Genomic DNA, 8,537 nt, shown 5'->3' on the forward strand with positions numbered 1-8,537 from the left:
GGAGATGCAGCCGCGTTTCGAAGCTGCTGTTAGAGTCCTTTTACTAAAATGATGGAGAATTAGTGCAGAACAACAGAATTTGGGCGACCATGATGTAGGTATCTCAGAAGCGTCATTCACCAAACATTCTTAATCAAATAACTCTATTGTCAGAGTTATTACTGGAGTCAGGGTTGAAGGTACAGGAGAAAGGTTATGCCTAATAGTAAAAAGCTTGGCCAACAGGCTACACCTGACCCAACTACTCACCTCTCCTACCCTGCCATTCATGTCTTCTACTTGAGACATTCTTGGTGTCTTTCTATAGAAGGCTAATCCTGCTCACCCTTCAAGATTCAGCTTAGGTGATACTTACCTCCTGGCATCTAGTTACTACTGGAAGCCTGAGGTAGTGGTCTTACTGGCGTCCCCAATATCTTGGAAGTATAGGGAGAGCTGGAATGATGGCTTAATGGTGTATGTGGGTTGTAAAGTAGTTAACACCATATAATCAGTAAGTAAGGAAGAAAGGAATTTATCATAATGGAACCTCAATGCCAACTTCCAAATACTTGCGTACATGGGGGGGGGTCTGTCCAGAAAGTATCCAGCTATGTACTGTGAAAAATAAAGACCTTTGTTGAAGGAGATACAAGAAACGTTATTCATAGGACAGTGATGCCTCATTTCCCTTCAAAGTAGGCACCTTAGGGCCTCACACAGTTCTCCCACTCACCATTAGCTGCCCCATCATGTTTTCCTGAATCTTATTGATGGTCTGAAATCTCTTCTCTTTCAAAGGTGATTTTAGTTTGGGGACAAGGCAAAAGTTGTAGGGCACCAAATCTGGGCTGTAGGAGGGCTTAGTCACATAGATGATTTAATGTTTCACCAAAAAACTGCAGGAGACATGATATATGAGCAGGTACGTTGTCCTGATGAAGCTGCCAATCACCAGTTACCCATAGTTGCAGACTTCTGAATCATTCAAATAGTTTCCACTGAGGAATGTTCAAGTTTAACACAAAATTTAATGCAGATTTGTTGCTCTACTTGCTCAGTCATTTTGAATGTGACAGCCACACAGTACACATGCTCCCTCAATGGTGTCTACCACCCCCACTGACTAGTACAGTGGTCTTTTTTCGTGCAGGCACATTCCAGTCCTCTCCTCGGCTGCCAGGTTATATTGATGTCATGGAAATCATTCTTATATTAACATGGGTGGACTTTTTCCAGACAGACCTCCTATACTGATTTTCCAAGCATTTATCTTGAATTACCAGGTTTCTTGCTATTGAAATTATTCTAGAAGGGTTTGGCAACTTATTGAAGGTCTCTCTAGGAAGCTATCCCTTTATCTTTTGAGACCTATTTGCCTTCTCATTTGCTTCTTAGAGAGTGCAGAGAACACATTTCAATTTCCTCGCCAACAGAGACAGTTCTATTCTTTTGTATCCTGACTCCCATTCCTCAACCGTAGCACAGTGCCTTATGCTCAGTGGCACCTAGTGGGTAAATTCAGATTCCCCTTACTAAATAAGTCAGTGATTCCTTTTACTAAATTAGTAGAAAGTGACCATTCATGACACCCGGTATACTTGAGACCACTGTAAGCTGTAGTCCAGGTCTCAATGGTACTTTTCTCTCTTTCTACTTTGTTTCTGCTTTTGTCATGACACCTGGTTATGGGAGTCCTAAGGTAGTGATATCCTTACAGGCTTCCTGACTCCTCTTTGTATTCTCTTTAGTCTAATTTTTCTAAACTTTTACTCTCATTCTGTTGAGGCTTTTTGGTGGGGCACCTGAAGGTGGGCTGTGGATAGTAGTCCTATTTGACTTAGGCTTCATATTCACAAAAAATTCAAAGTAGACTCTAATGTTACTTCCAAATGAGATATACATGACAAATGAGAACAATGTTTTCTTTGCAATGTGACTTATGGTTTTTAAAAATCTAACTCTGAATCTGTAACTTTGAAATGTAAAATATACTGTAATTTAGTAGCCCAGTTTTGGCATTTTTAAAAAATCTTTTGAAAGTATCAGAAATAGGCCCTTTCTCAAATTCTGAGATTAACTTTCTATTTACTCTCTTCTGGCTCTTCTTGCTTTCTCTCCTGCTTCTTGTTCACTCCAACCAGTGGAAGGCATGGTGGTTCTCTGAAAACATTTAGTACTAGAGTACACACCTTCAACTTTAACAACTTTTGTTCCTTGACCTTGACCATGTGCCAATAGTTTTTAAAAGATAGAAACTACTAGACTGCTCATAGTGAGCAGAAGATTATCAGGTCATTGGTCAGAACTCATTCACAGGATCTGACTGGGGAAAAAAAAACTCCCCTGCACTCCCCCCCCCCAACAAAAAACAAAAAACAAGAATGAGCTATAGCTTTTTCCTTCTGTTACATATAGTCCGGCACTACTTCTGCCAGTTAGCTGAGCTCAGAGAAGTTCATACTTTCCTGAGGAGCTGGTAGTGGCTGGCAGGGAAAGAGAGATCTGATTAGGCATCCAGAGGGTGGTGAATTTTTTTTTTAACTTTTAAAAATTTATTGAGGTGACTTTGGCTTCAGCTGTACAACTTTATAATACATAATCTATAAATTGTATTGTGTGCTTACCACCCAAAGTCAAATCTGCTTCCATCACGGTTTATCCCCCCTTTACGTTCTTGTACTTCCCCTTTACCCCCTTTCTCTCTGGTAATCACCATACTGATGTCTGTATCTATGAGGTCTTTTTTTCTTATTCCCATCACCTTTTTCACTCAGCCCTCCCATCCCTCCCCTCTGACAGTGGTCAATCTGTTCTCTGTATCTATTTTGTGTGTTATTTTGTTCATTAGATTCCACATATAAGTGAAATCATACAGTATTTGCCTTTTTATGACTTGCTTATTTCACTAAGCATAATACTTTCTAGGTCCATCCATGCTGTTGCGAAGGTAAGATTTCCTTCTTTTTTTATGGCCAAGTAGTATTCCATTGTGTAAATGTACCACAACTTTTTTATCCACTCATCTACTGATGGGCACTTGGGCTACTTCCAAATCTTGACTATTGTAAATAACACTGCTGTGAAACATAGGGGTGCATATATTTGTTCAAATTAGTGTTTAGGGTTTCTTCAGATATATTCCCAGAAGTGGAATTGCTGGGTCATAGGCAGTTCCACTTAATTTTTTGAGGAAACTCCATACTGTTTTCCACAGTGGCTGCACCAGTCTGCATTCCTACCAATAGTGCTCAAGGGTTCCCTTTTCTACACATCCTTGCCAACACTTGTTATTTGTTGATTTATTGATGGTAGCCATTCTGACAAGTGTGAGCTGATAGCTCATCATGGTTGTAATTTGCATTTTTCTGATGATTACTGATGTGAAATATCTTTTCATATGTCTATCGGCCATCTGTATGTCCTCTTTGGAGAAGTGTCTGTTCAGGTCCTTGGCTCACTTTTAAATTGGATTGTTTGTTGTTTTGGTTTTGAGTTGTACAATATAATCTTTATATATTTTGGATATTAACCCCTTATCAGATGTATCATTGGTGAATATGTTCTCTCATTCATTGGGTTCCCTTTTCATTTTGTTGATGGTTTCCTTTGCTGTACAAAAACTTTGTAGTTTTATGTAGTCCCATTTGTTTATTTTTTTCTCTTTTGTCTCCCTTGCTATGGAGATATATCAGAAAAAAAATTGCTACAAGAAATGTTCAAGATTTTACTGGCTGTTTTCTTCTAAGATTTTTATGGAGTTTTACATGTTAATCTTTAATTCATTTTGAGCTTATTCTCATGTATGGTGTAAGAAGGTAGTTTGTATTTTCTTCTCCATGTATCTGTCCAATTTTCCCAAACCCATTTATTGACTAGACTGTCTTTATCCCATTGCATGTTCTTGCCTTCTTCGTCAAATATTAATTGACCATAAGGGCATGGGTTTATGTATAGGCTCTCAATTCTCTTTTTTAAAGATTTTGTTTATTTATTTTTAGAGAGAGGGGAGGGAAGGGAGAAAGAGTGAGAGAAACATCAACATGTGGTTGCCTCTTGTGCAGTGGCCCCCACTGAGGATGTGGTCCGCAACCCAGGCATGTGCCCGACCAGGAATTGAACTGGTGATCTTTTGGTTCACAGGCTGGCACTCAATCCACTGAGCTATACCAGTCAGGGCATGAGCTCTCAATTCTGATCTATTGATTTGTGTCTGTTTTTATGCAAGTACCATGTTCTTTTGATTATTATGGCCTTGCAATATAGTCTAGATATCAGGTATCTAACATTCCTCCAACCTTGTTCTTTTTCAGGATTGCTGTGGCTGTTCATGGTCTTTTGTAGTTCCACATAAATTCTTGAACTATTCTGTGGAATATGCAATTGGTATCTTGATAGGAATTATGTTGAATCTATAGATTGTTTTGAGTACTATGGATATTGTAATGATGTTAAGTCTTTGTATCATGAACACGGTATATACTTCCATTTATTTGTATCTTCTTCATTTTCTTCAGTGTAATATAATTTTTTGAGTACAGGTTTTTCATCTCCTTGGTTAAATTTATGCTAAGGTATTTTCTTTTTTGATGCAATTATAAATGGGATTGTTTCCTTAGTTTCCCTTTCTGGTAGTTCATTATTGGTATATAAAAATGCAATTAATTTCTGGATATTATTTTGTATCATGCTACTTTACTGAATTCATTTATCTGTTTTAGTGTTTTTTTTGGTGGAATCTTTAGGGTTCTCTATATACAGTATCATATCATCTGAAAATAAAGACAGTTTTACTTCTTCCTTTCTAATTTGGATGCCTTTTATTTCTTCTTCTTGTATGATTACTTTGGCTAGGATTTCCAGTACTATGTTGAACAGAAGTGGTGAAAGGAGACATCCCTATCTTGTTCCCAGTCCTAGAGGAAATGTTTGTAGTTTTTGCGCATTGAGTATAATTTGACTGTGGGTTTGTAATGTATAGCCTTTATTATGTTGAGGTATGTTTTCTCTATTTCTACTTTGCTGAGCATTTTTTTATCATAAATGGGTGCTGAATATTATCAGATGCTTTCTCTGCATCTATTGATATGATTATATGATTTTTATCTTTAATTTTGTTTATGTGGTGTACCACATTTATTGATTTGTGGATATTGTACTGACCATGCATCCCTGGAATAAATCCCACTTGATCATGGTGTACGATCTTTGTAATATATTGTTTGATCCAGTTGTTTATTATTTTGTGGAGGGTTTTAGCATCTATGTTCAACCAGGATATTGGCTTATAATTTTCTTTCTTTATAGTGTCTTTATCTGATTTTGGAGTTCAGATAATGCTGGCCCTGTAAAATGAGCTTGGGAGTCTTGTCTCCTCATGGATTTTTGAAGTAGTTTGAGAAGAATGGTGTTCTTTAAATGTTTGGTCATATTCACCTGTGAAGCCATCTGATTCAGAACTTGTGCTTGTTGGAAGTTTTTTGGATTACTGCTTCAATTTCATTAGTTGTAAGTGATCTATTCAGATTTTCTGATTTTTTTCTGATTCAGTTTTGGATGATTATATGTTTCTAGGAATTTATCCATTTCATCCAACTTGTCCAATTTGTTGACATGTAGTTGTTTGTAATATTTTCTTATAATCCTTTGGATTTCTGTGGTGTCAGTTGTTACTTCTCTTTCATTTCTGACTATATTTATTTCAGTCCTCTCTCTTTTTTCTTGATGAGTCTGGTTAAAGGTTTGTCGATCTTTTTCATCTTTGCAAAGAACTAGAACTTGGTTTCATTGATCTTTTGTGTTTTTTTTTAGACTATTTAATTTATTTCTGCTCTGGTCTTTAATATTTTCTTTTACTCACGTTAGTTTTTTTTTTCTAGTTAGATTGTTTATTTGAGAATTTTCTTGTTTTTAAGATAGGCCTGTAATGCTATGAATTTCCCTCTTAGGATTGCTTTTGTTGTCTCCCATAGATGCTGGGTAGTTATGTTCTCATTTTCATTTGTTTCAAGGTATCTTTTGATTTCTTCCTTGATCTAATAGTTAACCCATTCATTATTTCATAACCTCTTATTTAGTCTCCATGTGTTTTTCAAGTTTTTTCTTTCATCAATTTCTAGTTGTATACCATTAAGGTCTGAGAAGATGCTTAACGTGACTTCAGTCTTCTTAAATTTATTGAGACTTGTTTTGTGTTCTAATCATAGAAAATATTCCATGTACGCTTGAATGTATTTTCTGCTACTTTGGGGTGAAATGCTCTGAAGATATCAATTAAGTCCATTTGATCTAGTGTGTCATTTAAAGCTGCAGGTTCCTTTTTTATTTTCTGCCTGGAAGATCTATCCATTGAAGTCAATAGGGTGTTAAAATCCTCTACTGTAACTGTATTACTGTTGACCTTTCTCTTTATGTTCATCAAGATTTGGTTTATATCTTCAGGTACCCCTTTGTTGAATGCATGAATGTTTACAACAGTTATATCCTCTTGTTGGATTGCTCCCTTTATCATTACATAGTGCCTTTTTTGTCTCTTAATATAGTCTTTGTTTAAAGTCTTTTTTTATGATATAAGTATTGCTACTGCAGCTTATTTTTCTTTTCCATTTGCATGAAATATCTTTTCCCAACCCTTTGCTTTTTGTCTCTGTGTATCTTTCATTCTGAGGGGGGGGGGTCTCTAGGAGACAGCATATATATGGGTATTGTTTTTCTTCTCTATTCAGCTTCCCTGTTTCTTAAATAGAGTATTTAAGCCTTTTACATTTAAAATCATTATTGATAGGTATGATAGGCAGGTCTCCATTTTATTATTTATAACTATGTTCCTCTGGTTTTTTCTTCTTTTTCTTAAAGAAGACCCTTTAACATTTATTGAAATACTGGATTGGTGTTTAGTGATAATGAATTTTTTAGTTTGTCATATCTGAGAAGCTTTTTATTTCTCCTTCAATTTTAAATGATAGCCTTGCTGGGTAAAGTACTCTTGGTTGTAAGTCCTTACTTTCTTTTCTTTATTAATGTTAAAATGTGATGGGTTTATGTTACTTTACTGTGATACAAAACCACATATTCCACTACAGCACAGATACCAATATATTAAAAGGTCGTGAAAAAATAGTGTGGGACATGCAGGACGTGATGTTATGTAAAAACTGGAGGATGGGGCCATTTCCTTTATAACATGACACTGCATTATCACTGAGGAACACATTTAAAATAATACTGCAGAATTGAACTGAAATAATAGTCTTTCAGCACCTCCCTGAGGATGAACTTGTGATCTCTAGACTTCACTGTGCAGGGGAATTACAGGTTTTTTGAACAATAAAAAGTTCACACTTTGAAATTTCAGGGAAGAATTTTAAGGCCAAAAAATAGTGGGTTCATTTCTCTTCATCTCCAGAAAGAAGTCTGATGCTTTATTCAAAACCACATTAAGCTTCTGGTTCATATCCTAGCCCAATCTTGTTACCTCCTGCTTTGAAGTTCTTTCCATCAGTTAAAGCTCATAGGGTCAGTTTGAGTCCTGGCTGAAGAGTCTGAGTATAACCCAGTCCAATCAGGCTGGCATTATTTACTTTAGCAGGGAGAGAAGTTCTACAATCCCGCTTGTATTTAGCAACAATGACCATTTATTTAGCAACAGTGCCAAAATGGGCATTGTTGCTGCCAGCTGTCCAAATAAGGTTTATTGACATTTCAGTCTTCTCATTATCTTCTGGTAGATATATCCTCCAAATTCAGTGCCATTTTTAACATGGGTGTGCAGCTGGAAGTCTGCATCATTGTAACCCAGGGTTATTCTGTGAGAGTTTGGATTTGGCTGTGTCAAAACTCATCTGATAGCCAGCAAGTCAATCTTCAAAGACTAATACAGCCCATACATAGATGGTTGGGCCAGAGAAATATATATTAACTATTCTGCCAAGACTGAAACAATTTTGTTTATAGGAGGCCTTCAATTTCCCACTCTTCTTTCCTGTGTTCAGTATGAATATGTTATCAAGTCAGTTTCACCCTTTCAGCCAATTTATTCTCCAAAGATATTTTTGCTCCAAAAGTATTGTCTTTGTTCCATTTTTGGTGAAAGCAAATCCATAGTTATAGACCTTATATTTGGACTCTGAGTTGCCTAATGCTTTCTTTCCCTGTATTAATATAAATATGACCAGAAGTAGAAAATTCCACTCTACTACATGAATTGGTTCTCAGATCTTTTATGACCATACCAATCCTGTATCCTTTGTTGAAGGTATCTTTGGCAGCATTTTCTAAGACACAATAAGTTGGTGTGTTACACATATCTACACCCAGAGAGCAGGTCTCCATTCCACTAGGGCAAAGCTGAAGGTCATGTACGTCTTTGATCTTTATCACTTTGAGTATTTCATACCAGTCCTTTCTGGTCTGAAATGTATCTATTGAGAAATCAGTGGAAAGTCTTACGGAAGCGTCCTTGTAGGTAACTAAAATTTTTAAATTTCTCTTGTGTATTTTAAAATTCCCTCTTTGGCCCTGGCTGAGTGACTCAGTTGTTTGGAGCTCAAAAGGTTGCA

General features: G+C 36.5%; 1 pseudogene; it reads right to left on the reverse strand.

Moving 5' to 3' along the window:
• Positions 1–7,415: 7,415 nt before the first annotated feature.
• LOC123811836 lies at positions 7,416–8,283 on the reverse strand (annotated as a pseudogene).
• Positions 8,284–8,537: the final 254 nt, after the last annotated feature.

This window comes from Phyllostomus hastatus, unplaced genomic scaffold (genome assembly GCF_019186645.2).
Source record: "Phyllostomus hastatus isolate PE091 unplaced genomic scaffold, TTU_PhHast_1.1 phas_scaffold_78, whole genome shotgun sequence".
Classification (NCBI taxonomy): domain Eukaryota; kingdom Metazoa; phylum Chordata; class Mammalia; order Chiroptera; family Phyllostomidae; genus Phyllostomus; species Phyllostomus hastatus.